Here is a 10397-nt window from a genome sequence, read left to right as displayed (position 1 = left end):
ATACCTTTGGAGTTGCTACACATTAATCTTTTTGGTCCCACTAGGACTCAAAGTCTAGGAGACAAACACTTTGGTTTGGTTGTGGTTGATGACTACACTAGATTTGGTTGGATGTTCTTTCTAGCTCACAAAAATAATATTTTTTCAACTTTTAGTATTTTCTACAAAAAGGTTCAAAATGAAAAGAATTTAAGAATTACTTTTATTAGAAGTGATCATGGTAAAAAAATTTGTAAATCAACATTTTGAATCATTTTATGATGAATTAGGTATATAACACAATTTCTCTTATCCTAGAATCTGACAACAAAATGGTGCTGTGAAAAGAAGAAATAGAAGCTTTCAAAAAATGACTAGAGAAATAATTTGTGAAAGTGATGTACCTAAATTTCTATGGGCTAAAGCTGCGAACACAATAAGTTATATTCTAAATAGAACAATAACTAGGAAGTTTTTGAAGAGAATCTTTTATGAGCTTTGAAGAGGAACTCCTCTAAATCTTAAATACTTTCATGTCTTTGGATGTAAGTGTTTTGTGTTAAATACAAAAGATCATTTGGGAAAGTTTGATCCAAAGTTGTATGAATATATTTTTGTTAGATACTCAACTTCTAACAAAGCCTTTAGAATGTTCTACAAAGACTCTAGGTCCATTGAGAAAACCATACACATTACATTCTGTGATTCTAATTTTGTTCCAAGTATTCTGGAAGATGGTGATGTAGGTAACCAAGTGGAAGACAACATGAGTGAAGCTCAAGATCAAGAAAAATCTGAATCTGTACATCCTATCCCTGAATCTGCTATTGTAGACAATTTTGTTGGAGACAATTTTATTTTATCTCCTGCAATTGGTGAATTTTTTGAGAATACTAGTATCAATGAACCAACCATGCCCGATTCTGTTCCTAAATTTCCAAGATCTCGAGAGTGGAGATTTCTAAAGAATTATCCTCAAAAGTTCATCGTAGGGGCCCCCTCATAAGGTATCACCACTAGATCATCTTCTAGAAGAGCAACGAAAGAAAATAATTTGACATTTTTTTCTCAAATTGAGCTCCAAAATATAAATAAAGCTCTTGGTTATCCTTCTTAGATCAAAGCCATGGAAGAAGAGTTACAACAATTTGAGAAGAATCAAGTGTGGACACTTGTACCCGATACAATTGCGAAGAAGGTGATGGGCACTATGTGAATTTTTAGGAACAAATTGGGTGAAGATGAAAGCATAGCTAGGAATAAGGAAAGATCGGTGGCTTAATGATATGATCAAGAGGAAAGAATAGATTTTGATGAATTCTTTGCACCAGTGGCTCGAATGGAAGGTATAAGGCTTCTCCTTGCATATGTTGCCCATCGTGGTTTTAAACTTTTTTAAATAGATATAAAATGTGTATTTTTTAATAGTATCATAGATAGAGAAGTGTATGTAGCATAGCCTCTTGGTTTTGAAAATAAAAAATTTCCAAACCATGTTTTCAAGCTTTCAAATGCACTTTATGGTTTAAGACAAGGTCCAAGAGTTTGGTATGAAAGACTTAGTTCTTTTCTTTTAAAAAATGGTTTTTAAAGAGGCACCACTGACACTACTCTCTTTATTAAAAATTCTAATGATGTTTTCATCCTAGTGCAAATTTGTGTTGATGATATAATTTTTGATTCAGCCGATGTGTCCCTTTGTTCCAATTTTAGCAAACTTATGACAAGTGAATTTGACATGAGCATGATGGATGAACTTAACGTTTTCCTTTGACTTCAAATTAAATAGACTTTAAATAAATTTTTTGTACATCAAGAAAAGTATGACAAGGAATTAGTTAAGAAATTCGAATTGGAGACTGCCAAGTCCATAGGCACTCCAATGCATCCGAATTCACGGTTAGAAAAGGATAAAACTGCGAAAGATGTTGATGAAACCAGGTATAGAGAAATGATAGGTTCTCTTATGTATCATACATCTTCTAGACCAAACATTGTGCAAAGTATTGAAGTTTGTTCAAGATTTTAATCACAACCAAAAGAGTCACATCTTCTGCAGTTAAAAGAATCATTAGATATGTTCATAGCACATCCAACTTTGGTTTATGGTATTCCAGGTCTAATGATTTTTTTACGATTGGATATTGTGATATAGATTTTGCTAAAGATAGAGTAGATAGGAGAAGCACTTCAGAAATTTGCTATTTTCTTCGCAGATCTCTAAACGTGTGGTCAAGCAAAAAGCAATCCACCGTAGCCCTATCCACTACCAAAGCCGAATACATTGCTACTCATCTTGTTGTTTCTAATTGTTATTGTTAAAAACTTAGTTAACCAATTACACATTATAAAAGGAAAATATTCTCTTATTTTGTGATAAGGGAACATGTTCAAAAGGAGAATATTGATATTCAATTTGTTAAATTGGAGGAACAAATGGCTGATATATTCACAAAACCTTTGGCTAAAGAGAGGTTGTGCAAATTAAGAACAAATTTAGGCATACTTTGTTATGAATTTTTGTTTTAATCTTCCTGATGAAGTGTTTGAAATTTTTGTCTCACATGTCGAAATAAGACATTTTTGAGACACATAACTGAATCCAACAATGAAGATTAAATTGAAACAAGAACTCAGCAGCAATAAGATCTTAAATTCAGAATTTGGTCAAGATCATCACTGCATAAGCAATCCAGAAATTGTTCATATCAAATAACAGCTCTCAGAAAGAATAAAGCAACAACAAAAACTATGCAATAACAACAAACCAAATGCGTATGGTGCACGAAATTGTGATCACACTTTTCACAACTCCGCACAACTAACCAACAAGTGCACGGGGTTGTCCAAGTAATACCTTACGTGAGTAAGGGTCGATCCCACAGAGATTGCCGGCTTGAAGCAAGCTATGGTCATCTTGTAAATCTCAATCAGGCGGATTCAAATGGTTATAAGGATTTGATAATTAAAAGATAAATAAAACAGAAAATAACATAGAGATACTTATGTAATTCATTGGTGGGAATTTCAGATAAGCATTTGGAGATACTTTGTTGCTTCTAAACCTCTGCTTTCCTATTGTCTTCATCCAATTATGCGTCCTCCCTTCCATGGCAATCTATAGGATCCTCTCAGTGAAAATGGTCCGGCTACGGTTTCTGTACGGCTAATCAACTGTCAGATTTCTCATCTAAGATGAAAAATACCAGGCACAGCTACCATAGGGCTAATCATCTGTCGGTTCTCACTTGTGTCAGAATAAGATCCCTTGATCCTTTTTCACACTGTCACTGCGCCCAACAGTTGTGAGATTGAAGCTCGTCACAGTCATCCCTTCCCAGATCCTACTCGGAATACCATAGACAAGGTTTAGACTTTCCGGATCTCAAGAATGCTGTCTATTGGTTCTAGCCTATACCACGAAGGTTCTAATCACGAATTTGGATGCTCTGTTGTCAGGAAAAGCAATGCAATTCTGTGAATCAGAGACCCAAGAGAATATACTCCAGCTGTCGTCTAATGCTATGTTGAACATCTTGTGGACCGCTTGTGGTTGTTAGGCACGCGGATCTTGGCTAAGCGAGTAACGAAGAGGTGATTGTCACGGGTCACCCCTTCATTCTGACTTAACTGAATTAAGTACGAGAGTATATCTTGGAGAAAAAGTAGGCATGAATCGAAGGAAAAACAATAGTACTTGCATTAATTCCTAAAGAACAGCAAAGCTCCTCGCGTTAATCTATGAGGTGTAGAAACTCCACCATAGAAAATACATAAGAGAATAAGGTCTAGGCATGGTCGAATGGCCAGCCTCCCTAATGGCATGATAAATGATAAAAGGGTTCGAAGACCCCTAATATAATAATAAAAAGTGGTATATATACTAAACTAGTTACTAGGGTTTACAGAAAATGAGTAGATAGTGCAGAAATCTACTTCTGGGGCCCATTTGGTGTGTGTTTGGGATGAGCTTTGAAGCTTTCACGTGCATAGGCTATCCTTGGAGTTAAACGCCAGCTTGGATGCCAGTTTGGGCGTTTAACTCCAGTTCTGGCATTTTACGCTAGAAAATGGTCTCTGGTGGGCATTTGGACGCCAAATTGGGCCATCAAATCTCGGGTAAAATATGGACTATTATACATTGATGGAAATCCCAAGATGTCTACTTTCCAACGCAATTGAGAGTGCGCCAATTGAGCTTCTGTAGCTCCAGAAAATCCACTTTGAGTGCAGGGAGGTCAGAATTCAACAGCATCTGCAGTCCTTTCTCAACCTCTGAATCAGATTTTTGCTCAAGTCCCTCAATTTCAGCCAGAAAATACCTGAAATCATAGAAAAACATACAAACTCATAGTAAAGTCCAGAAATGTGATTTTTACATAAAAAACTTATAAAAATATACTAAAAAATAACTAGAACACACTAAAAACTACCTAAAAACAATGCCAAAAAGCATATAAATTATCCGCTCATCACAACACCAAACTTAAATTGTTGCTTGTCCCCAAGCAACTAAAAACAAAATAGGATAAAAAGAAGAGAATATACACTAAATTTCAAAACATCAATGAAGCTTAGTTCCAATTAGATGAGCGGGACTAGCTTTTTGCTTCTGAACAGTTTTGGCATCTCACTTTATCCTCTGAAGTTCAGAATGATTGGCATCCATAGGAACTCAGAATTCATATAGTGTTATTGATTCTCCTAGTTCAGTATGTTGATTCTTGAACACAGCTACTTATGAGTCTTGGCCGTGACCCTAAGCATCTTGTTTTCCAGATTGTCAATAACATTTCTCTTTTTTCATTATTCTGTTAAGAGCCAACAATTTTAACATTCACAAACTTCACTATCAAAAATATGCACTGTTCAAGCATTCATTCAAAAAATAAAAAGTATTACCACCACATCAAAATAATTAAACTAATTTCAAGATAGAATTCGAAATTCATGTACTTCTTGTTCGTTTTCAAATAGAAACATTTTTCTTTTAAGAAAGGTGAAGGATTCATGGAACACTCATAGATTTAAGACATAGACGCTAGACACTAATGATCATGTAATAAAGACACAAACATAATCAACTCATAAAGCATAAAGAAAAACGAAAAACAAAAAAATAAGAACAAGGAAATTAAAGAACGAGTCCACCTTAGTGACGGCAGCTAATTCTTCCTCTTGAAGATCCTATGCAGTGCTTGAGCTCCTCAATATCTCTTCCTTGCCTTTGTTGTTCCTCCCTCATGACACTTTGGTCCTCTCTAATTTCACGGATGATGGAGTGCTCTTGGTGCTCCATCCTTAGTTGCTCTATATTGGAACTCAAATCTCCTAAAGAGGTGTTGAGTTGCTCCCAATAGTTGTGTGGAGGAAAATGCATCCCTTGAGGCATCTCAGGGATTTCTTGATGAGGGACTTCCTCATGCTCTTGTTAAGGTCCATGAGTGGGCTCTCTTGTTTGCTCCATCTACTTTTTAGTGATGGGCTTTTGAGATGAATCTCTCCATCTCCCATTACTCGAAGTTAGAAGTAACTACCTTTCCTTTCCTCTTCCTAGAGGTTTCTCCGGCCTTAAGTGCCATTAATGCTTATAGAAAAACAAAAAGCATAACTTTTTCCACACTAAACTTAAAAGGTTTGCTCGTCCTCGAGCCAAAGAAGAAAGAATGGAGGAGAAGAAAAAGAAATGGAGAAGATGGAGGTGTAGGAGTGGTTCGGCCAAGGGGGGTTGGGAGTGTTTATGATGTGTGAAATTGAAGGAGTAAGGACGGGTATTTATAGGGTAAGGGGGAGAGGGAAATGGTTTGACTTTGAGTGGGTGGGATAGGTGAGTTGTATGATGGGAAATAGTGGAAGGATTTAAGTGGTGAAGAGACTATGGGGAAGAGGGTAGGATTTGATATGTGAATGGTGTTTGGAAAAGAGTGTTATGGAAAGGTGTGAAGAAGAATGAGAGTGAGTTGGGGTAGGTAGGGATCCTGTGGGGTCCTCAGATCCTGAGGTGTCAAGGATTTCTCATCTCTGCACCCTTTTGGAGTTTAAACACCCTCTGTGTGGCATTTCTGGCATTAAATGCCAAGATGATGCCCCTTTCTGGCGTTAAACACCAGTCTGGCTACCAGTTCTGGCATTTAATGCCCAGAATACTGTCAGACTGGACGTTAAACGCCCATTCTGCTACCCTTACTGGTGTTTAAAGCCAGCCAGACACCAGACATCCTTTTCTGGTATTAAACGCCAGTCTGGCTGTCATTTCTGGTATTTAACGCCCAGAATACTGCCAGACTGGGCGTTAAACGCCCATTCTGCTATCCTTACTGGCATTTAAAATCCAGTAAGCTCATCCTCCAGGGTGTGCTATTTTTTATGCTATTTTTGATTCCTGCTTTAATTCTGCAGCTATTTTTGTGACTCCACATGATCATCAACCTAAGGAAGACATATAATAACAGTGGAAAATAAAATGAAAGAGTAATTAATATAGATAAATAAAATTGGGTTGCCTCCCAATAAGCGCTTCTTTAATGTCAATAGCTTGATAGAAAGCTCTTACAGAGCTTCACAGATGCTCAGAGCATGGTTATGGCCTCCCAACACCAAACTTAGAAGTTGAGAGTGGGGGCTTTGTCTGAATCTGTATTGAGAGAAGCTTTTCATGCTTATTCTCCATGTTTACAGAAGAAGATCCTTGAGTCTTAAACATAAGGTAGTCCTCATTCAATTGAAGGACTAACTCTCCTCTGTCCACATCAATTACAGTCCTTGTTGTGGCTAGGAAGGGTCTTCCAAGGATGATGGATTCATCCTCATCCTTCCCAGTGTCTAGGATTATGAAGTCAGCAGGGATGTATAGGCCTTCAACCTTTACTAAAACATCCTCTACAAATCCATAAGCCTTTTTCTTCAATTTGTCTGCCATCTCTAGTGAGATTATTACAGCTTGTACCTCAAAGATCCCTAGTTTCTCCATTACAGAGAGTGGCATGAGGGTGATACCTGACCCTAGGTCACACAGAGCCTTTTCAAAGTTCATGGTGCCTATGGTGCAAGGTATTAAAAACATTCCGGGATCCAGTTTCTTTTGAGGTAATATCTGCTAAATCCATGTATTCAGTTCATTGATGAGAAATGGAGGTTCATCCTCCCAAGTCTCATTACCAAATAACCTGGCATTCAGCTTCATGATTGCTCCTAGATACTGAGCAACTTGTTCTTCAACAGTATCTTCGTCCTCTTCAGAGGAAGAATATTCATCATAGATCTTGAATGACAGTAGTAAGTTCAGTGGAATCTCTATGGTCTCTGTATGAGCCTCAAATTCCTCTGGTTCCTCAATAGGGAACTTATTATTAGTCAGTGGACGTCTCTTGAGGTGTTCCTCACTGGGAATCACTACCTTTTCATTCTCTCCAGGTTCTATTGCTAAGAAGATGATGGAAAAGGCTTGCTATTGCCAAACCTATTTCTCCTACCATTATTATTATTGAAGCCTTGTTGAGGCTTCTGTTGATCCTTTCATGAGAAATTTGGATGATTCCTCCATGAAGGATTATAGGTGTTTCCATAGGATTCTCCCATGTAATTCACATATTCCGTTGCAGGATTCTCAGGGTCATAAGCTTCTCCTTCAGAGGAGGCTTCTTTAGTACTACCGAATGCAGCTTGCAATCCAGTTAGATTCTGAGAAATCATATTGACTTGCTGAGTCAATATTTGTTCTGAGCCAATATGGCATTCAGAGTATCAATCTCAAGAACTCTTTTCTTCTGAGTCATCCCATTATTCATAGGATTTTCTTTAAAAGTGTACATGAACTGGTTATTTGCAACAATCTCAATGAGTTCCTGGGCTTCTACAAGGGTTTTCAGATGAAGGGATCCACTAGCAGAATGGTCCAATGACATCTTGGACAATTCAGACAGACCATCATAGAATATACATATGATGCTCCATTCTTGAAGCATGTCAGAAGGACACTTTTTGGTTAATTGCTTGTATCTTTCCCAAACTTCATAGAGAAATTCACCTTCCTTCTGTTTGAAGGTTTGGACTTCCACTCTAAGCTTGCTCATCTTTTGAGGTGGAAAGAATTTGGTCAAGAAAGCATTGACCAACTTGTCCTAAGAGTTCAGGCTTTCTCTAGGTTGTGAGTCCAACCATGTTCTAGCTCTGTCTCTTACAGCAAAGGGGAAAAGCATAAGTCTGTAGACCTCAGGATTAACCCCATTGGTCTTAACAGTATCACAGATCTGCAAGAATTTATCTAAGAACTGATGAGGATCTTTCGATGAAAGTCCATGAAACTTGTAATTCTGCTGCATTGGAGAAACTAATTGAGGCTTAAGCTCAAAGTTGTTTGCTCCAATGGTAGAAATTGAGATGCTTCTTCCATAGAAGTTGGAAGTTGGTGCAGCATAGTCACCAAGCATCTTCCTTGCATCTCTAGCATTGTTGTTGGGTTCGGCTGCCATGTCTGCTTTTTTTTCAAAATTCTCTGTAAGGTCCTCTCCGGAGTGTTGTGCTTTAGCTTCTCTTAGCTTCTTCTTCAGAGTCCTTTCAGGTTCAGGATCAGCTTCAACAAGAATATTTTTATCCCTGTTTCTGCTCATATGAAAAAGAAGAGAACAAAAGGGGGTAGTGGAATCCTCTATGTCACAGTATAGAGATTCCTTGATGTGTCAAAAGAAAAGAAGAATAGAGGAATGATGTAGAGATAGAATAAAAAGAATTCAAACACAGAGGGAGAGAGAGGGTTCGAATTATAAGTAGAAGAGAAGTGTTAGCAAATTAATAGAAAGAGATGAGAGTAAGAGTATTCAAAAATTAGAACTAAAAAGATTTAAAAAAAAGATTTTAGAACTAAAAAGATTTTTAATTAACTAATTGTTTTAATTTTGATTAAAAAGATTTTTGAAAAAGTGGTTAGTGATTTTCGAAAATTGGAAGTGAAAAAGTGGTTAGGTGGTTTTGAAAAAGATAAAAAATAGTAATTAGTTGAAAAAGATTTGACAATGATTTTGAAAAGATAAGAAGTTAAAAAAAAGATTTTGAAATCAAAATTTAAAAATATATGATTGAAAAAGATTTGATTAAAAAAGATTTAATTTTAAAAAGATATAATTAAAAAGATATGATTGAAAAAGATTTGATTTTTAAAATTGATGACTTGACTAACAAGAAATTAAAAGATATGATTCTAAAATTCAAAGATTGAACCTTTCTTAACAAGAAAGTAACAAACTTGCAATTCTTTGAATCAAAACATTAATTGTTAGCAAGGATTTTTGAAAATGTGGAAAGATAAGATTATAAAATTATGAATTAAAATATGAAAATTTGAAAAATATTTGAATTGGAAATGAAATTACCTTCCTTGTGTCATCCTGGCGTTAAAAGCCCAGAATGCTATCCATTCTGGTGTTTAACGCCCACTTGACTGCCTTTTTGGGCGTTTAACGCCTAGCCAGATACCTGACTGGCGTTAAATGCCAAAAATCCTTCTTTATTGGGTATTTTTCTAAACGCCCATAATGCTGCCAATTCTGGCGTTAAACGCCCAAAACGCTGCCCATTCTGGTGTTTAACGCCCAGAATGGTAGCCATTCTGGCGTTTAACGCCCAAATTGCCTCTTTACTAGCGTTTTATTGCCAGTGAGCTTTTTTTTCTCTGTGATTCTTCTACTTTATGTTCTAAATCTTCATTTCTCTGTATTATTTACCTGAAAAGATATATATTTTTTATTTTTTGAATTCTTAGTGAAGAGAGATAAAAACAACAAAATGAAATAAAACATAAAAATGCAAGATCAAAACAAGTAATGCATGCAAGGACACTTTGAATGTCAAGATGAACACCAAGAACACTTTGAAGATCATGATGAACATCAAGGACATATTTTTTGAAATTTTTTTAGAAAAGAAAGATATGCAAGACAACAAACTTAGAAATTTCGAATGTTTAGACACTATGAATTTGAAAATACATATGAAAAAAACAACATAAAACACAAAACAAGAAAATCATGAGATTGAACAAAGGAAATCATCAAGAACAACTTGAAGATCACAGAAGAACATAATGCATATTTTTTTTCCGAAAACTTTAAGAAAATTAAAAACATGCAATTGACACCAAACTTAGGATTTGACACTAGACTCAAACAAGAAACACAAAATATTATTTTTTGTATTATTCGAAAATAAAAATAAAAGGCTTAAACATAAAATAAAATTACACAATCTAAGCAACAAGATGAACCGTCAGTTGTCCAAAATCGAACAATCCCCGGCAATGGTGCCAAAAACATGGTGCATGAAATTGTCATCACACTTTTCACAACTCCGCACAACTAACTAGCAAGTGCACTGGGTCGTCCAAGTAATACCTTACGTGAGTAAGGGTCGATCCCACAGAGATT

General features: G+C 36.2%; 1 non-coding gene across 1 annotated transcript; it reads left to right on the top strand.

Annotated features, from left to right (window-relative positions):
* Positions 1 to 7937: 7937 nt before the first annotated feature.
* Positions 7938 to 8045, top strand: LOC130951786 (small nucleolar RNA R71). Its single transcript, XR_009074102.1, has one exon. It is a non-coding gene; the product is annotated as a small nucleolar RNA R71 (small nucleolar RNA).
* The last annotated feature ends 2352 nt before the right edge of the window (positions 8046 to 10397 follow it).

Source organism: Arachis stenosperma, chromosome 1 (genome assembly GCF_014773155.1).
Source record: "Arachis stenosperma cultivar V10309 chromosome 1, arast.V10309.gnm1.PFL2, whole genome shotgun sequence".
Lineage (NCBI taxonomy): Eukaryota > Viridiplantae > Streptophyta > Magnoliopsida > Fabales > Fabaceae > Arachis > Arachis stenosperma.
The sequence above is the reverse complement of the archived record's forward strand: the minus strand, read 5'-3'. Positions and strand labels throughout refer to the sequence as shown.